The sequence below is a fragment of the Pteropus alecto genome, unplaced genomic scaffold, assembly GCF_000325575.1.
Source record: "Pteropus alecto unplaced genomic scaffold, ASM32557v1 scaffold301, whole genome shotgun sequence".
NCBI classification, from domain to species: domain Eukaryota; kingdom Metazoa; phylum Chordata; class Mammalia; order Chiroptera; family Pteropodidae; genus Pteropus; species Pteropus alecto.
The window spans coordinates 1,674,914-1,696,228 of NW_006431043.1; the positions used below are offsets into that span (position 1 = coordinate 1,674,914).

Here is a 21,315-nt window from a genome sequence, read left to right on the forward strand (position 1 = left end):
TGCCCACCGGCAGTGTATAAGATTTCCCCTTTCCGCACAATCTAACACTTGTTATTACCTATCTTGTTGATAATAGTCGCTCTTATAAGTTTGAGGTGGTATCTCATTGTGGTTTTGATTTGAATTTTCCTATTAGCTAGTGAATTTGAGCATCTTTTCATAAGTCTGTTGTCCATTTAAATATCCTGTTGGAAGTAGTGTCTGTTCAGGTCCTCTGACCATTTATAATTAGATGATTTTTTATTGAGAGTTTAACAAGCTCTCTGTATATTTTGGATATTAGTCTCTTATCAAAGGTGTTGTTTGCAAATATCTTTTCCCATTCAGATGATTGCCTCTTTGTCTTGTTGATGGTTTCTTTCACTGTACAGAAGCTTTTAGGTTTGATATGGTCCCATCCATTTATTTTTGCTTTTACTTCCCTTATCTTTGAAGTCATATTCATAAAATCTTAACTTCAAGGTTCATGAGTTTAGTGCCTATGTTTTTTTTTCTATGCAATTTATTGTTTCAGGTCTTATATTTAGGTCTTTAATCCATTTTGAGTTAATTTTGGTATATGGTGATAGACAACAGTCTAGTTTCATTCTTTTGCAGGTGGCTTTCCAGTTTTCCCAGCACCATTTATTGAAGAGGCTTTCCTTTCTACACTGTATGTTTTTGGCTTCTTTGTCAAAAATTCTTTGCCCATATAAATATAGATTTACTTTTGGATTCTTGATCTTGTTCCACTGGTCAGTGTGTCTGTTTTGCTGCCAATAGCATGCCGTTTTGATTACTGTCGCTTTGTAGTATAATTTGAAGTCAGGCAGAGTGATGCCTCCAGCCTTGTTGTTTTTTCTCAGGATGGTTTTGGCAATTCGGGGTCTTCTGTGCTTCCATACAAATGATTTTTTTTCTATTTCTTTAAAAAAAATGCCGATGAGATTTTGATGGGGATTGCCTTAAATCTGCATAATGCTTTAGGTAATATGGTCATTTTAACTATGTTGATTCTTCCAATCCAAGAACATGGAATTCTTTCCATTTCTTTGTATCTTCTTCAATTTCTTTTAATAGTCATATAGTTTTCATTATATAGGTCCTTCACTTGTTTCATTAAATCAGGAAAGTCTAAAGTCTCATCTCAGAGTCAAGTTAGCATTAGATCTTTTCTCCTGTTTCTATGCTTGAGTGGGGACTTTTTTTCCTGATTCTAAAGAAAGAGATTGTGATTCCTACATGCACATATGCAGGGCCAACACTGCCCCTTTTTCAGTCAGAAAGAGATTTCTTTTCCTGTTTTCTCTTTCCTTTCTGGATTTTGAAGTACAAGCTTACGTAACAGGTAATTTAAATGGATTTGTTTGAGAATATATTTTAATCACTTTAGCAAGCTTCTATAAGAGCATCGGGTTGCACTGGGTCACTTTCTTTCTCAAAGAGTTCCAGTTGTCTTTTATAAAATATATACTTAATATTACATTGAAAAAGATAATTGATGTCAGGGATTTTCTTCAAAAGAATCTAGATGGTGGTTAGGGCAATGGGTAGAGATGTAGATGAAATTAAATCAGCAATATGTTGATAAGTATTGAAACTGGATGGCGATACATGGAAATTTTGTAGTATTTTCTACTTTTAATCCAATAAATATTTATTGCATATCTATCATGTAACCGGCCCTGGTTTAATCATTGAAAAATCTAACACTAGCAAAAAAGACATAGCCTGTTCTCTCCCCCTTCTCCCTTCCCTCAGTAACCACTAAACTGCTGTCTGTGTCTATGAGTTTTTGTTTGTCTTGTTCATGCGTCGCTTTCAGTTTTATATCTCACATATGAGTGAAATCATATGGTTCTCCACTTTTTCTGACTTATTTCGCATAGCATGATAATCTCAAGATCCATCCATGCTGTCACAAATACCAGTATTTCACCTTTCTTTGGCTGAGTAATATTCCATTATGTATGTGTACCACATCTTTATCCAATCATCTATCAAAGAGAATTTCGGTTGTCTCTATATCTTGGCCACCACGAATAGGGAGGTTGGTAGATAAGGACAAAGGGGTCAAATATAAGGTGATGGAAGGAAATTTAACTTTGGTTGGTGAATACACAATGCAGTGTACATATGATGTATTACTTAATTGTACACTCGAAACCTGTATAACTTTATTAACCAATGTCACCTCAGTAAATTTAATGAAAAAAGAAACACAATCAGAAATCATACAGAACAAATGTAAAATTGCAATTATAACAGCTGTTACAGAGGAAAGATACATGGCATTATGTGATATTATAATTAGGTCTGAGTTTGGGAAGATTTAACTGATCAAACATGGGTCTGGAGTAAGCAGATATATCTTAACCCTCAACCAACCCATGGCAGACATGTGGCTTAAGTAAGAAATAATCCTTTGTTATTAAAAACCACTAAGGCTTGGGGGTCATTTATAATCTAGCCTATCCTGATGAACATACATGGTGTTATGATGGGTCATCCTCATATATCTTAAAGACACCAAGGTTGACAGCAGAGCTTGGTGTGAGGAGGAAACTTTTAAACCAGGTGCCAAAGCCTTCCTTGACTGAGGCTGGAAAATGAGAGTAGAGAGGGCAAAAGATTCTAGAACCAACTGGCGTACATTTCAAAAAAGCAGGATTTGGGGGAAGAGAGTGGATGAGTCATTATTTAGGAGCCATAATAGGAAGCAGGAACACCATTGTCAGTTTCATGTCTGAAGTACAGACTGTGAGGGAATAAAGAGGCACCACTTGAGATGGCTACAGGGGAAATGATACAGAGAAGTTAATGCCAGGAAAAGAGGGGATGCTGAGGATTTAAGGCAGTTATGTGATTGTGGAACTATTACGTCATAGGGTACAGTGAAAGAGTTTGAGACGTGGGATATGTGTGAGTACTGGATATGAATGAGTGAATGAATGAATCACAAAGCATTATGGAGATGCTAGTGAAGTAAAGATGTGTGGGGGAAGGGATGGTCACAATTTTGGCATCAATTCATGAAACTAGGAACGACAGACATGATGAATTCAGTCTCACTGTCACTTTGAAGAGGATGACTCACTTAGTTGAGGTGATGGCAGACCGAGAGGCCTTAGGATCTATATGCTTTTCATACCAGGTTGATGGTGAACCAGAACTTCAGGTCCTAGTGTCCATAACTTCTCCTGAACCTAATCTCTCATTGGTTCCTACACATTTAATTACTTCCAATTCAGCTCTTAGACGTTTTTATTTCCCAGTGCTTATAAAAGTGGTATTTATAAACTATAAATCTGAACTTGTTACTACCTGTTTAAAAATTTTTCAGTGACTCCTCAACTTTTCAGGGTAAAACATATACTCTGTTAAAGTACAAAGGTTAATTTTCTCTCCTGTAGCTTCTGTTCCAGAATCTGCTCAAAGCCACTTTCCCCTGCTCATCTTTCACATCAACCATTCAGAATCACTTCAAGTTTTGCAAAGCTTCCTGGTTTTATGCTGTCGGTATCTGTGCTGTTCAAACTGTCTGTAACCTCTATGCTACCCTCTTTATTCTGGTAACTCTTCTCCTAACTATAGTCTGGCAAAGTGACCCTTTGCATGATCTTTTCTAATGTTCTTTTGAAGTAACTCAATTAACTATCTGAAAGCTTCAGAGACATCTCGTCAAATACTGGTCAAGCAGCTTATTTCGATTTTTTTCTTTATTTTTTTTTTGGAAATTTGTGAAGGCATGATTTAATTTCTTTTGGAAGTTTTCAGTATTTTATTTATGACCACGACTAAAATCATCATGATATACACAAACAGCTTAATTAATTTATATACATTTTGATGAAATAATTTCCTTGATGAAGGAAACAAAATAGGAAATTCAAAAAGCCATAGCAGCAGAGAAAAAATACAGAAAACTATCAGAAGTGTTAGAACTAAGCTAACTATACATAGTATAAGAGGGAAATGTAAGAGCGTAAAATTTGAGTCATCATATAAACTTGAAGTAACTTGACACATGATTGTAGAAGTTTATTTTGATAAGTGGAAAGCTTTGTCATCATTTGTGCATTTTTCCCTTGATAGCAACCTTTATGAATTCTCTGCAGGCACTTATCTCATTTCACTGAATGTAAGATGCCAAATATTGTAAGAGACACAATCGATATTTGTACCAATAAGTTATGACACAGTGCTTTCTTATCATAGCAATTGTAAAAGACATTCCAGTTTCAAGCATGATAAAATGTGAGCAAAATGTACATCTTAAAATTGATGAAATCTAGAAATCGATAAAAACAAGAGACTGCATGATTAAATACATGATATTAGAAGACTTCTAGAGAAAATAAAGCAATAGCCTTCCAAACTTTAGAAAAAACATAAATTAAAAAAATAAAATTCACCAAAACAGCCTGACTAGTATTTGACAGGATGTTTCTGAAACCTTAAGAGTGTTAATTAAGTTATTTCAAAACGCATGATGAGGGTTATTTTCTCAGACTGTTAAGTGAGATGTTAACTCGTACCAAACTGATTAGTTGCAAATTATTTTTGTCTGAGAGGGATGCAAATTATCTTCAGGAAAAAGAAAACCCAAATATTTGGTGATGGAAGGAAATTTACCTTTGAGTGGTGAACACACAATTCAATATACATATGATGCATTTTTTAATTGTACATTTGAAACATTTATTTTATTAGCCAATGTCACCCCAATAATTTTAATAAAAAATAATCAGGAAATGTGGAATAAAAAAGAGGATCCCAAAGGTTGCAGTTTGTTGCCCTATAGGACATTAGCCAGTTTTGTCTCAAACTTTGTAGTCTTATTCCAGCAGTTTTTCTTTTGTCAAAGAGATTTTGCACTGGACACTTGCTAAAAAGAGCAAGAAGACTTCATTCTACTAATGCAATAGGGGCTGAGAGATTGAATTCAACTCAGTTGAAACAAAAGGCAGAGGAGTTTTTAATCATTGGAGTGAGCTATTGGATAAGTGAGCTAGTAGAAGACGGTCAAGAGGGAATGTTGGTAAATGGGTTAGTTCCTCTGTGTTTGCAGATTGGTATTTAAGGTAGTTAGACTCCTACCCTGCCACTGAGACTGGGAGACTGGGGTTCATCAATGTCCTTGATGATTACATTTCAAAGGGGTGGCTCCCAGGTTCTTGAGAAAGACATTCCTGGGTTGTAGAAGATTTACATCTCAAAGAAACTGAGCAAGAATTTACAACTGCAAGTTTTCTAAAGTAAGTGCTCTGAGGAAGCTTGGAGGAAAAGGAAGGGAGGGACTGGGAGGTTATAATCAGGAAGAAACCTGTCTAAATTAAGTCAAACTAAGGAGAATGTTAAGGCTGTCTTGATCAATCACTGATTATATATACCACTCTCTGGTTTTCTTTTGGAACCAACTTTGTCATCCTTCTGGTTCTCTCTAAACCTTTCACATGTGTTCACAGCACATTTATGAGATTAATGTTTTTTACTTTTTTGAAATTTATATTGTGACATTTTTTTTTCTTCTATAACACTTGATAGAACAAGAAGAAATCAAAGACACTGAAACCAGGGGGAGAAAAGCAAAATAGTAACAAAAAGAAACATTAAAACACAGATTTAGAAAGGGCAAAATAATCATTTTTGGAATCTGACTAATGAGACAGCCTGGGGAAGGCTAATGGAGTAAGGAGAGAAATAAATGGAAATAATTGTCTTTGGAATGTGAACATTAACATAATGGAGAGCAATGAATAAGAAGCACGACAGTGTTAAGTATTTTATGTCATTGTCCCAAGAGGCGCTCAGTTGAGAAATCACACCACAAAAAATTTTTTTAAAAAAAACCAAAAAAACCAAAAAACCATTTCAAATTGTAAAAAATGTATGTGATAACAAAATTTGAGAGTTCAGAAAAATCATAGAATAAACAATTTATTGCCGCCTTGTAAGTAGCTTCTAATCCTATTCCTAAATTTTATCAATTAAAAAGTTAACTTGAATTCTGACTCAGACATAAATGAAGCTTGCAGCATTTCGTATTTCCAGGAGAAATATTTATTTTGCTCTATTTAAATTCTGCCAAGCATTTCTATTTATTTAAATTTATAAAAGTTTTTTCTTTGATGCTACTCTAAATTTATTTTTTCATTGTCTGAGAAAAATGAACTGAAAAATCTAATTTCCATTTTCTAAATTACTGTTTTTCCCCATGAACTTTCTAAGACTTTCCAAGTGATTGGAGTAAAATGGAGTATGGCAAATTGCCTTTTAGAGGGACTCTTCACAATTAGAATTTGCCAAAAGTAGAGATCAAAGCAGTATATGATGGTTTTTAAATGAACTCATGAATGTTGTTGCATATTTTTGCTTTGACTACTTTTATCTCATAATTATTTTTACCAAGTCCCAACTACAAAAGATATTTTGTGTATAATAGGCACTCAATAAATGAAGATTAAATTTTAAAAGCAACTACTTGCTTTATTTCTAGTCTAAATGTAATCAATATGAATCAAACAGTAAAGAATATCACAGAGTTGCATTACAGTTTGTAGTCTTGAAATTCCCATTATAGAGACATCTCAGGGACAGGGCTTTCCATAGATTGTTTTCAGGAATAATGGTGTTACCAAAAAGTGGGGTTCCTCTCTCAGCGCATTGTCTGGGCTCTTGATTTCTCTAACAAAGAATTGAGCAAGACACAGCAATACAGTGGAAAAGAATAGCTTAATTAGGAAGGGAAGTAAAGCAACAGTACATGTACAGACCTGGAAGTGGGCCAGAGCAAGAGAAGAGAGGCTCAAAGGATCAAGGGTTCAAGGGCGCAGTAACAAAGCCTTTGGGGTTTTTATCCCTATTTGCTGGGGGTGGTTACTTGGAGGAGTGGACTTTCTTGACTGACAACTAAGATTGACAGGACTCAGTGACTCATCATTTGCTTTCTGCTCATGTTCTTTCCTAGAATTCAGTCAGTTATAATGATATTAGTGAACTTCGGGGCATATGTAGTATATTATAATGATAGTATAATGAGGCTCAGGTGAATTGAAGGTGTTGGGCCTTCATTGCTCAGGTGTGAGTAACTGGCCGAAACTAGTACTCAATTATCTGCTTACTTGTTTCCTTATATGAGTTACTCTTAGCCAAAAAATGCCTTCTGGCTTGTTTAGTTGAGGGCAGATTAGGGGGACCCCTTCTAGGATAGGATGACCTCGGCGTCTTTGCAGGAGGACCCAAAACCCCCTAAACTAACTCTCCTGCCTAACTCTTTTCTAAGAGCCATGAACCCCCTTATTATTAATAAGGATATTGAGGGACAGGAGTCTCTTCTTCTGCATGTGCTTCCTGCTAAGGAGGGTCATTGTCCCTGCCTATTGGGGTTTCATGGAGCTCTTTCTCTCTCTGCCTTAGTCAGGATGGGGTCGGGTATCCCACCAAAATGCTTCCTCTGTCCCTAGACAAGGAAAAAGATAAAAACTTGTTATTTGAATCATATATCTAGTTATGTTTCTATTATTGATTTGCCTATCAAGCAGGTAAAGGAAAACAGGCTTGGTTAATATATTTCATAAAAGAATGGAAAAACTTGGGTTAAAGGTCCCCTTCCCTCTCAGATTCTAAGGGCCCTGTTCTGGCCTAAAGCCATTCCTGCCTTATAATGTGCCAAGGAGAATGCTGAGTTTCCATGATCCTTATCAATAGCCAGAGGACCTGAGTCACCAGTTTCAAGGTAATTATCTAAGTCTGAGGGAGAGGGTGTTTCTCCAAAGAAAGAAGGGAAGAAAAGACTTAACTAGGTTTACTAAAAAGATTAAGAATTTTGCAAACTATGGCCAGTATCAATAGTATTTCTGGATCAACACAATTAGCACTATTTAATAGAACTGTGTGTAATGAAGTAACTATTCTGTATCTGTGCCTTCCAATGATGTAGCCAATAGCCACGCGTAGCTATTAAACAGTTGAGATGTGGCTAGTAAAATTGAATAACTGATTTTTTATTTCATTTTATATAAATTAAATAGCCACATGTTGCCAGTGGCTACCATGCTGAACAACACAATCTTCTTTGATGTGTTCTTCAAGGGCAAAGAAAACTGATTTTTTTTTTTAAGCTTTGCTTAACCTAGTAGTTCCCAAATTTAGTCAGGCAAGGAATTGCTCTTTTACTTCTGAGTAAAATATCAAGGCACACTTCTTTTTTAATCAACAATAAAAGGTAATAGGTGTTTAGGGCCATTTACACATTATTTCCTATTTTATTTGTTTGCTCGTTTATATTTTCATTTAACTCACATCTATTGAGCTATGTACTGGGCACTGTTGAGATACAGTCTCATTTATTCATTAAGCTCTTTCTAATGGGAGAAGCAGATTAGTAAAGAATTAACTACATGTAGTCTGATAATTTCCAAGAACAGAAGACTATGGAAACACAAAGGTGGGGACATAGTCAAGATTTATCATGGAGAAACTTTCCAGAAGGAGACTGAAGGAAAAGTAGGGCATCATCTGGTGAAAAAGAGAGCCCTTTGAAATTTTTATTTCTCTTACTTTCTTTCATGGAGTTTGCCATTAACCTGTCTTATTTAAGCTAACATCTTGCATCACGATCTACGGTGAGATCCTTGTGGGCTGTTTCCTTATACCTGTAAATCAAAGGGATTAATCCAGTTTTTATAAGTTGGGTTGAGAATAACATGCACTAAACATTTTCTATTTCCTTTCTGCCATTCCCGACCACTCTCCCTGTTTAAACTCCTTCACACCCCAGAACACACCGAAGAAACAGGGTCGTTCTTGCTTTAAAAGTCCTACTGCTAATCACATTCAGGAAATTAAAAGCCGTGCTACAAATGTTAGCTACAGAGAGTTTTAACTTTTTCAATATAATCCACAATGTTCTCAAAATAACCCCAAAATTTTTAACCTGAGAGTAGGTACAGCTTTTCATCTTTTAGTTTACAATATTCTATCCTGGGAAAAAAGAGTAAAGTCATACTGATGTAGGGACCTCGAAAATTTAATTATGCGGGTGACAATTTCTTTGAGTTTCCTCAGTTGTAAAATGGTGATACCCGTGTTACCTTTTTCTTTCGATTGTTTGAGAACTCAGTGAAATAATATGTGTAAAGTCCTTAGTAGGATGCCTGTCATTTAGTAAAAGTATAATGATTATAAAATATCTTCTTTCTTAAATCAACTATTCCTAATATAACCATTTATTTGTCAAGTACTCATTCTAAAACATCCACTGAAATATTATGTGATATATGCCTTGCTGTGCCTTAGGGACATAGAGATGAAAGGGCCATGCACTGAGATAACTTGTACACTAATAGACATGTTACCTTGTGACACAGAAAGTGCTCTTGGAAAAATAGGAATGACATGCCAGAGGAGCCCAGGAGATTTAGAAAAGTGTGAAAAATCTGTCCTAGTGAAATTGATATTTTACCCAGGCATTGAAGGATAAACAGTAATCCATGAGACAGCCCAGGGTCAGGGAAAAACATTTACAAAGTCTAGAAGCTGTTAATTTTCATGCTGGGTTCCAGACAGGAGGAAAAAAGTGATTCCAGGTAAAGGTCCTGATGGAGCAGCAGGAGATGAGTCCAAATAAGAATAGAACAGTATAATAAATGATAATAGAACTCAGTAGATCACTACAATAATCTGATTTTCAATAAACATAAGTCGATTCTAACCAGAAGGTCAAGCAAGGGTTATTTTGTTTTTGTTTTTGTTTTTGTTTTTGTTTTTTTATGTTTAGACAAAAAATTGGGCTTCTATCTTACATGGTCTGGTGGTTAACCAATATTCTGTACAGTAGAGTCTCATGGAAAGTCTTTTATAATTGTCCAGGTCCTCCTCAAGCCTCCCAGAGGTTCTGGTTTCATCGATCTGGATAGAGCCTGGGAATCTGTATTTTTAAATGTTTTTGTGTTTTGCTTGTTTTAGGCTCCCCTCGTGATTCTATTTTATAGGCAGGACAGAAAGCTATCTGTAGTAATGAATAACAATCCAAAACCATTTTCTATTTCCTTTCTGCCATTCCTGACCACTCTCCCTGTTTAAACTCCTTCACACCCCAGCACACAACAAAGAAACAGGGTCGTTCAAAGAAACAGAAGCCCAATATTCGGGGCATTGAAGCTATATCCTTGATGTCCACATGTGTCATTCTGGAAACAAGGAGTTAGGAGAGGTTTGCTCGTGGAGCCATCCCATGATAACTCATTTTTGGAGGTAATTCTAGATAGCATCTGTGAGAGGATGAGTTGGGACAGAGTGAGTTTTCAGTCCTGCTTATCTGGAGCTTTGTTTCAAAGAAGAAAAGAAAAGAGGCTCTTTAGATCTCCCTGGAGTCATAAGTTAAGGCTGAGGTTATTTAGATGACCTCAAGGTCAGCAAAACATCCCTCCTGCCCCATTGACAGGAAATGAAGTGGACTCCAAAGAAAGAAGTAAACGTTGGGATAAAATAAGGTGTTGGAATAAAGAAGAGAGAGCAAGAACTCAAAGGAAAATCCAAGGGTTGTAGTGATAGGGGCAGGAGTAGCAGGTATGGGGATGGAGGTAAAGGTAACAAAGTTGAAAAGGTTGAGTGTAAGGGGCTTCCAAATAAATTGTGACTACTTTTTCAGGCATTACTTTGCTCCAGCCCCAGGCACAATTGTGTAATCCCTCACTTCTCTCTCTGAAAACCTTTAACAGCCTGATTTCTCTCCTCCTTTGTGGAGAACTCCAGTGCCCTCCAGCCATTCTCTGTCTTCTAGGTTCCAAAATATGTCCTCTACTCTTCTAAGTGGTTTTTTTTTTGCTAGAGTAGTTCTTATTTTATTTTTGAATTGAGAAAGGTGCTATAGTAAGCATTCTAGAGCTACAGAAATGATAATATTCATGAACTATCTCTGTGAATATGCAAAAAGTCAAATGTGGTCAATTTCCAAGATGACCTCAAGGTCAGCAAAACTTCTCTCCTGCCCCATTGCCAAAGTGCCTGGGGCACATTATGAAAATTAAAAATTAAAGGCAGAGAGACATATATATTTAAATTAGTGATATTGAATTATAAAGTGAGAATAATAACTGCAGAATCAATGGCTGTGTTTTCTATGGGTCTAAATCATACTTCCAGGAGAAGTCCTGCAGTCTTCACCAAATGTTTTGCTGAAACTCTGACTCTAAGTATAGGAGAAGGATAACATGGCTGCTAGCTTTTTACTGGTGTCAAGAAACGTGCAACAAAATATGCAAGATGGCTGTCAAAGGCAGTAGTGCTAACATGACAATGAAAGCAAGTTTGTATTTTTTTATCCCTCCAAGGTCAGGGCACTAATGTGGTCTAGTAATTCATCTAGAAAATTAACCACCTTTGGCTTTTAAAATGTTCACCAGAGTTACTTAGTTCATGAATGCTGTCATTTTCTTATTATTTTATTTTTTTTGAAGAATATTCATAGATAATTATTTATTGGAAAATATTTCTATACATAATGGCTTGTGCAGATACCATCTACTGATGCATCACAGAAGGATAAAAATTGTTGTAGCTTTGACAGCAATTTCAACCGAAAGAAAAACCTAAGGAGCTTCATAAAATTTGTCAAAATTTGTGCTTCTGATTTCTTGCTGTACATTTGTTGATTTGTTTCATTCCCTGAGGGATCCATAGTGAATATTTAAGTAAAAGAGGACATGATTACACATTAAATATAATATATCCTCTGGGAAAACAGAGAAATCTTTCAACTTTAGCAGCATTCACATTTGTGTGCCTGTGTGTGTACATGTGTGAATTTATTCAATAATACAGATGCCATTTCTCATTTGCATGGTATTTAAAAAAATTTTTTTAATGTAGCTCTCATATGTTCTCTTTTTATTCCCCCAATAATCCTGTGAGGTAACAGTAATATATATAATACTCTTCATGAAACCCTTTGAGATGCATCTTATTTGAGACAAGCTCAGAAAGTAAGTAAAATTAATATTATCTCCATTTAAATAATGAGAAAATGAGGCTCAATCAGAATAAGTGACCTAGCAACTAGCAACCAGCTATTTGAGATAGAACTGATATTCAAACCAAGTCTTATTAACCTAACACTGTGCTGGATTCATAGAAAGTGTTCAATAACTATCTGAATTTTAATTCATAATTTATATAGAAAGCATATAACAACTACAAGGAATTTTGGCTTTCTTTTGAAAATGCAGACTATTATAACCCAAGAGTGGTTTTTCTTTAATAGCTGAATATTATCAGAAAGAGATTACTTAACTAAGTTGAACCATATAGACATCTCGCTTATATGGGAAAGCACACCATAGTATAGAATTACAGAGCCAAGTGTCCCACATATTGTGCATTATTTGGAAAGAGCCAAAAATTTAAATACAAAACTGTTTCACAAGAATTTGATAGGGTATTTTCTCTTTGTTTCTATTAGTATAAATCTGCCTATCTCTGATAATTATTGGTGGGCATAAAATGAAAAGGGGATTATTACAAAATAACAACAATGATCTAAGCATTCATAGAGTTCAGTGTTTGTTTTATTTCACAGAAAGATGCCTATGAAACTTGCATAACCAATTGGCAGGCTAAAAGAATAACCTTATGTAAATGCAGAATGTAATTACCATTTTCACAAATTTGGTACATGTTGGAAATGTCATTTCAATCAGGGCTAATCATAATATGACAGGAATAACTGTGATACCATAAGTGATAATGTTATGCTGCTCACTTTTCTAAATTTGGTGACAAAATATGCAAAGATAAAAACTTTCAAAGAGACAGTAAAACACGATCAAGATTTTTCCCACTGTTAAAAATATTTTCAGGGAAATATTCATCAGTATACAGCAACACTTATTTTGATAACTGAATTGTTTTTAAATTAACCCCTTAGAAATTTTGACACCTTTAAAGGCAAATGAAAAAGAACAGATATCAACTTTTATGTGATGATAGAACACTTTGCTGCATTTTTCCATATATATAAATCTAAATGCTAGTTTTGTAGATGTTGCCTCTTTCATTTTTTCAACAAGTGTGTTTTTTATTGACAATGAGTAAAGTATTTAAAAACAACAAAGTAAGGACTTCAGCGTGAAGCTCAGTGGGTGTTCCCATTCATTGTATTATGAAATTGGTATGAATGTCATTTTGATGCTATCTCATTTTCTGGCTCCTGATGAAGAAACAGGTGAATGGAAACATTCTTGATTTCATTACTGATTTTAATGGCTGTCACGAAGTTCATGGCATTTTATATTTTAATCAATTTAATACTAATTTTTGAAAGCATTTGTCTAGTTGTCATTCAATAAATGTACTCCTTCTTAAAAGTACCCCTCCACTGGGAAGTTTCAATGAAGAGTACTGTCATGTTGACACAAAGCATACATACATTTATTCAGAGTAACTTAAATCTGGGGATCTTAAGCTGTGTTGAGGTTAAGAAACTTGCCTTTGTTCGAGGAACCCAGGAATTTGAAGATACTCTCTCTCTCTGGTTCATTTGAATCCTTTCCAAGGATTCTGTCACTTTTTTCCAAAGAGAAAGTGTCTTGTTGAGTTTGAACTTAACACCAAATAGAGTCAAAGTACTTAGCAGCCACCTCACTTTTAGTGCAGAAAATTATACAGTGTATCTTGTACATTGGTGCATGTTTCTACTTACACCTATGTTTACCTTGTAAATGTCCTTTTAATAATACTCTAAAACAGGGGTCCCCAGCCCTTGAGCCATGGACCAGTACCAATCCGTGGCCTGTTAGGAACTGGGCTGCACAGCAGGAGATGAGCAGGTGAGCGATGGGTGAGAGAGTGAAGCTTCATCTGTATTTGCAGCCGATCCCTAGCTAGCTCTGGCATCAGCACCTCAGCTCCACCTCAGATCATCGGGCATTAGATTCTCATAGGAGCGCCGGTCCCTGGTGCCAAAAAGGGTGGGGACTACTGCAAAAGATTAGTAACATTGAGACTGCATTGTTCTAAAGGGTCATAGACTTCATTATCTCATTCCATAAACGGCCTAAGAACAGATAATTATTTAATTTATGTTTTAACGGTCTACACTGACTTATAACTTGGTAGTAGTAACATTACCAACAGTTTTTCTTATTCTCACAGTGACCCTGCAAATAAGTAGACTGTTATTCCCATTGTCCAGTTGAAAATTCAAGGCTCATAGAATTTATGTGACTTCCCATTGTCATATTGGGGCTGGAATCTGTACCACCTTCAGAGGACTTGAGAATTGATGCTCTTTCCTATATAGCAATGGTTTTCAATATTTTCTGCTTCTGTAATTTTACATGGGCAATATCCTCCCATTACTTTACACAATATTTCCCCAGAGAAAGAAGAAGATAATGTATATTATTTAAACATGCTGTCTTTCACACTTCCCTCCCTAACCCATTGTTTCAGTAGCCATAATCCTTGTAAGAATTACTACCCTATATAGCAGTTATTGAATGCTGGCTCCAAATTAGAACCTCTGATACCCAGATTTAATTATCTCAGGTACTAGGATGTTGGTATTTTTCATGCTCCTTTGATGATTTTAATATGTAGTCAGGGTTGAGAATGACTGTTACATATGCCATCATCTCAGGGTTTCTCTTTCATTGTATTCTATGGAATGAAAAGGTAAATAAAAAATAAAAATTGAATTATATTGATTATTGTCGATGATAAATATCAAATCACAGCCCTATTCTTCAATTAATATCACTATTACACTGCCATTTTTATATTCTTAATATATCCTTTAACTTCCTAGTTTTTTTCCCCCTAATTCTTTACAGCTAGCTTAGTTTATTAGCTCTTTGACTTTGGGCAGTTTTCTCTTATAAGGCTATGTTTTTCTTATTTCTAATTTATAAATTAAATTATTTTTAGCCAGGTAATACTATTTGCTTTTTTGAATAAATGACTCTTTCCTAAAATGTAGGGACAGGGATAAGTGATCACCTGCTAATGGGCATGGGGTTTCTTTTAGGAGGACATAATGTTTTAAAATTTACTTTGTAGCGATGTTCACACAACTCTATGAATAGATAAAAACATTGAATTGTATGCTTGAAATGAATAAATATGTTATATGAGTTATAACTTAATGATGCCATTTTAAAAATGTATATGTGGTGATACTGAGCATCTTTTCATGTGCCTGTTGACTATATGTATATCTTCTTTGGAAAAAAATGTCTATTCAAGTCCTCTGCCCATCTTTAATTGGAGTTTTTTTATATTAAGTTCTATATATATTTTGAATATTAACCCCTTATCTGATGTATGATTTGCAAATATCTTATCCCATTTAGTAGGTTGTCTTTTCATTTTGCTGATGGTTTCCTTTGCTGTGAAAAAGGTTTTTAGTTTGATGTCATAGCATTTGTTTATTTTTGCTTTTATTGCCCTTGCCTGAGGAGACTGGCAAAATATTGCTAAGAACTATGTTGGAGAGCTAACTGCCTATGTTTTTTCTAGGAATTTTATGGTTTCAGGTCTTACATTCAAGTGTTTCATTCATTTTTAATTTATTTTTGTACATGGTGGAAGATAGTGGTCCAATTTCATTCTTTGGTACACCAAAATCAATGATCAACAGGGAAATGAAAATTAAAACCACAATGAGATCTCCCCTCACATCTGTCAGAATGTTTGTTATCAAAAGGACAAAAAATAACAAGGATTGGTGAGAATGTAGAGAAAAGAGAACCCTCATACACTGTTAGTGGGAATGTAAAATGGTGCAGCTATTATGGAAAATACTTCTGGATATTTAAATGAAGAAAAGGAAAACACTAATTTGAAGAGATATATGCACTGCTATGTTCATTGCTGCATTATTTACAATAGCCAAGATGTGCGAGCAACCAAAGTGTTCATCAATAGATGAATTGATAAAGAAGATGATGTGTGTGTGTGTACGTGTGCACGCACGAATGTGTGTAGTGGAATATTACCCAGCCATAAAAAAATACAAATAAAATGGAAATCCTGCCATTTGCAACAACAATGGATGGACCTAGAAGGTATTATGCTAAGTGAAATAAGTCAGACATAGAAAGGAAAATGCCATGTGAGTTTGCTTAGATGTGGAATCTAAAAAAAACAAAACGTATACAACAGAGGCTTGTAGATACAGGAAACAAACTAGTGGTTACCAGAGAGGGGAAGGCAAAATACTTGAAAGGGATTAAGAGGTATAACTTCCGGTTATAAAGTAAATAAGTCATAGGTATGCAATTTACAGCATAGGCAGTAGAGTCAATAATACTGTATTAACTTTATATGGTGACAGTAGGTAGACTTATCATGGAGAACCAGGAGTGTTTGCGGGTGACAGCTGAGGCATCAAAGGGTGGGGAGAGGGCCAGGACAGGCATGCTGCAGGGACCCCGGGCACTGGCAGGCAGGGAGTCTGAGACAGGCGGATGAAACTAATAAGATATTGTTTGTCAATTATATATCAACAAAAATAAAATCAGTAAGAAAATTTTAAATGTATATGTAATTAAGATTTTGAACAAGTACCATTTGGGACATACTCAAATGTCATTTTTAAAGGTCTACTTAGTTTGGGGGTGATCTCTTCTCTACTCACATCTAATTAATAGAGACCCCTATGGCCTTAAAAGTATTAATTCAGCAATTAGAACTTATAGTCCAAGGTAGCATTCAAGACACTGAACTTGATTTAGCTTTAAATTGTGTCCTCTCCCCCAGCTTAGGCCTGTTCCAGACAGAAGATGAAAACAAATAAATAAATAAACAGGTATGACAGAATGATGACTTCTCTTCCTTGGCCTTCTCTTTTCATGTTTACAGCTTTCCATCCCATTCTGATTGTCCCAGGGTCAGAGCAGAGAGGGGAAGAGAAAGGCATTATAAAGGGTTTTCTTAGCCTAATGGCTATTTGAACTTATAAGTTTCCCTGTTGTCTCTCCTCTCTCTTTCTCTCTTTCATTCTCTCTCCCCCTCCCTCTCACTCCTGCAGTTTCTTTGAGACAAGTAGCTCTATCTCTATTCCGTGTGAAGAAGACTGACGATTCTATCTTCTCCTAAAAATCTAGCTAGGCTTCACCTCCAGGTTGTTGCTGCTGAGGTTCCCCTAATCCTATAGACAGCCATTGGACAGAGCCCAAGTCAATCTTATGTTGGCTCTATTTTCTGTGTTTCTACATTAGGATGACCATATAATTTCTCATTTAAATTGAGACGCTTTTCTGAGTGAAAGGAAACATTTATAGTTACAATGGAACAACAAACATAAAATGGTACTCATAGACACCTAATGCAAAGAAAAACACTCACACATCCTTCCCCGCCAAAGTTTGGAACTGTCTCATCTGTCCTGCAGTGACGGCTGCTTTGCCTCTGTCAGGTGTGAGGTTAACTTCATTCCTTCATGCCTCCCAACTGCAAAGAACACATTCCATAGATTTTGAGAGGTCCCATGGAAGACCCCTTCACTTAGCTGGAGATGATGAGTGATAATCCCCAGTTCTTTCCCAAGGAAATAGAGAACAACTCTTTCTAAAAAAATTACCTGTGCAGAACCTTACCTGTCTGCTTGTGTAAACCATTTATAATCTGAAAGTCAGCAAAGAGTTCAAGAGTGAGGAACAGATGCTTACCCATTTCTCTTAAAAGCCTCTAGTGATTTGTAACTCACACTAGGATTTCACATCTGTTGTAACTTGGTGCCTAGTTCCAATTTCAATTTTAACATCTTTCATATATATTCTTTTTTTTGTTCACAGAAATGTGAGAGTTATTTTTGAAATGTAATATCAAAAGAGGTTATTTGTCTTACTGGTTAAGTGTGGCACAAACTTTGAAATCAGAAAACCAAGGTTATTAGATTTATAACTTTAGGGAAGTGACTTAGCTTCTTTATCCCCAGTGAAATGAGACTAACAGTGGTATCTACCTTACCTATAGGGTGGTTGTCATAACCATAAGAGATCACATAAGTAAATAAATTAATGCAATACTTGACTTGTAGTTTGGTATGCAATAAGTTAACTATTATTATTACTATGATTGTTTTTTATTAAGATCTATATTAAACCATTAGTAGAACAACAACAACAAAATGAACCAAACAATGTGGAATGTTTCAAGTTATTTTTCAGAATACCATTCTAAGGTCTTTAGAAGCAGGCGATGTAATTGAGAATTCCTCAGAGCACAAAATCATAAAAATATCCACATAGATTAAAGGATAAACCTCACTTATAAAAGGGCTCAATTAATACTGAATGAATGAAATTATGTAACTTTTTGCTTTAGCTATTAGGTAAATTCACAAAGTATACCAAATCGTAGCATTACTTTATTAGTTTCCTGAGATTGCTCTAACAAATTACCACAAACTTGGTGGCTTAAAACACAAAAAGTTATTCAATCATAGATCTGGAGCTTTTGAGTGTGAAATCAGGCAGGATTGCAGCCTATCAGAGGAAATCAGCCAAAGAGAATGCTTGATTTTATGTACTATTCTAAACCAATAGACTTGGCTTAAAATCTAGTTGGTTCCTTGCTCCTTTTAAAGAACAAAGGACAAGGTCTTTGTGACAGCTATTTTTCTCTTTTACTTTTTCCCTATATTTTAAAGTATATTTATATTATAGATGTTGAGTTTCTTTGAAAAGTGTCAGTGGTGATTTAAGTTTTGAAAAACTGCCAGTTAATGAAGAGGATATGTAATTTTTAAAGTACCCTTGATTCTGTTGTACTTAAAGATATGCACATGTGTATAAATAGTTCCAAAAATATATGATAGCTACAGGCTTTTTGCCTATTTATGAAAATATATTTGAATTATATGTTATTCTTCTAAACAAAATAAACCTAACCTTAATAGCCAATTGCCTGTATTAAAAATATGTATACCTATGTTATTATGCTTTCTGGATTTATCGCTGCGTAATTTTGTCTTGTTTTGAAAGATATGCACAAGAATATAAATAGTTCAAAATGCAAAATGCTATCTATAAATGTACACTTTTATTGTAAAATGGCTTTGGAAATTTCACGGTATTATATTAGAAACTGACAAAATTTGCCTAGGTTAAAAAAATATGTGTGTAAATAATCACATGTATTTTTTATGTTTCTAGCAAAATATAGACTAGTATAATTTTTGAAGTTTAAAATTCAGTTGAAACTTGTCAGTCTTAAATCTTAAACTGACTATGGATTATTTTATCCTAAAGCATTGTCAGAGAAAAAAGAGCATATATTTATAAAATGACATTCTTATTGAAGGAGGAAAAAGATTAGTATTCTAAACTTTAAATGAAAATCAACAGCAATAAGGGAATGTAGTACAGGCTAAAAGAGATGCCTTGAAGTTCATGACCTTCTAATTCATGCTTATTACATGTGTGACCTTGCGAAAGTACTTTAAACTCGATTAACTTCAATATATTTATCTTAAAAAAATAGGACTTGTAATAATAATATATGTAATATATGATTTTTTAGGATTAATAAGGTACTACACACAATGAACTTAAAACAGTACCTGACAAAGAGGAAATATTTAACAGATATTATTACATATTATATTAAAATTAGTTTTTAAAAAAATGTTTTGATATACTACTTTCTCTAGACTGAGCTTCTTAAAGACAAAGAGACCACACCTTAAAATTTTTATTTTGCTTCAGCAATTAGCAGGATTTCTATCCTTGAAGGCTGGAATAAATGACTCATTGGGTGGGTGAATAAATTGTTGGCTGAGTTAACCATTATAAAGTTTATGAGAGGCATATGAATATAACTTCTTTAGGAGATGTTTACTTTTAGTATTATGTGGGAAATAGCACATTATATATATATGAGCCAAGTGCATTCGAACACAGAATACTATATTTATAATGAGTCAAAAAGTGTTAAATTATGGGTTTTGATTCTTTACATTTCCAGGAAGGTACTGTAGATATTATTAAAAGTTTGCTTAGCTAAGTTGTTAAATATTTGCTTTTAATTTTAGACAACAATTGGCTTAAAAGAAAAGCTTGTGTTATTATTAAAAATATTGCTTTTTACACAGTTTCTGTATTATAGCTCTCTGAGGGGCTAGTGACAGAAATAGGACTCAAAATAGTTCAAAAGGAATATACTGACTCAGTAACTTAACATTCAGGTGGTAAGACTGTCACTGTTATAACTACCGATATAACTGAATCTAATACTTGGTCTTGTTTCCTCCTCCTCCTCTTCTTCCTTCTTTTCCTCCTTTCCCAGTCCCTATCCCTGTCTCTGTTTCTGTTTCTTAACTGTTTGTTCTCTTGTGTCCCTTGTTGACTTCATTCTCAGTTAGGCTCTATCCTTCTGGTGACTAGAATGGCCCCTGATAGCCTAGGCATATTTGATCCCTGGTGCCCTCCCCTCTATTTCAGAAAGGTCTAGGTTTTTGTTGGTCAGATTTTGACTGCATACTTTGATCATATGCCCATGCCTGAACCAATAGAGGCCAAGGAGATGTAGGACTCTGATTGGCCAGTCTTTAGTCATATGTTTACCACCTAAGGCCAGGAATAGGATCTGCCCACCTGAGACACATGGACTAAGAACTGTGATATGTTCTTTAAAGCATATACTGAGCAAATGCAAATATAGACTGTCTCTCTCTTGATAGATAGATGATAGATAGATAGATAGATAGATAGATAGATAGATAGAGATATATAGATACATCAAGTATTGCATCTTACTATATAGATACATCGAGTATTGCATCTTACTATGGTAATAACCTTGTGAGAAAAATTGCACCAGTCTTTTATAAGAGATGCAGATTGATTCCATTGCATTTTGGCTATATGCTCTCGAACAAGTTACATAACCTCCTGAGTTTCCATTTCCACACTGTTAACTTTGGATAATATACAATATTATGATGAAGGCTAAATGATATGTTACCAAGAAGAATATAATCTAGTACTTAGCACATGGTAGACAGTCAGTATGTATTTGATGTATCATTATAACATACCTTTTAACAAAACTGCTTTAGAATTCAGAAAAGGGAATTCATGAGTGGGGAAGAGAAAAATACCATCTATACTCTTTATTTTATTTTTATTTTTTACTTTTTAAATTTTAATTAGTTTCAAGTATACAGTACATTGGTTAGAAATCTATATAGTTAGTAAAATGATCCCCCCATTTGCTCCCTCCTTCCCCTGACCCTCCACCTAGCCAATGTATTAATGGTAATTGTATTCCCTATGCCATGCTCCCTATCCCTGTGACCATCTATCAGCTACAAATTTGTGCTTCTTTAAC

General features: G+C 34.9%; 1 protein-coding gene and 1 pseudogene across 2 annotated transcripts in view; one reads left to right on the forward strand and one right to left on the reverse strand.

The window, feature by feature from the left end:
• Positions 1-21,315, forward strand: part of IL1RAPL1 (interleukin 1 receptor accessory protein like 1) — a 1,242,120-nt gene that overhangs the window by 661,261 nt on the left and 559,544 nt on the right. The gene's annotated exons all lie outside the window — the stretch shown is intronic.
• Positions 8,582-21,315, reverse strand: part of LOC102894708 — a 37,057-nt pseudogene continuing 24,323 nt past the window's right edge.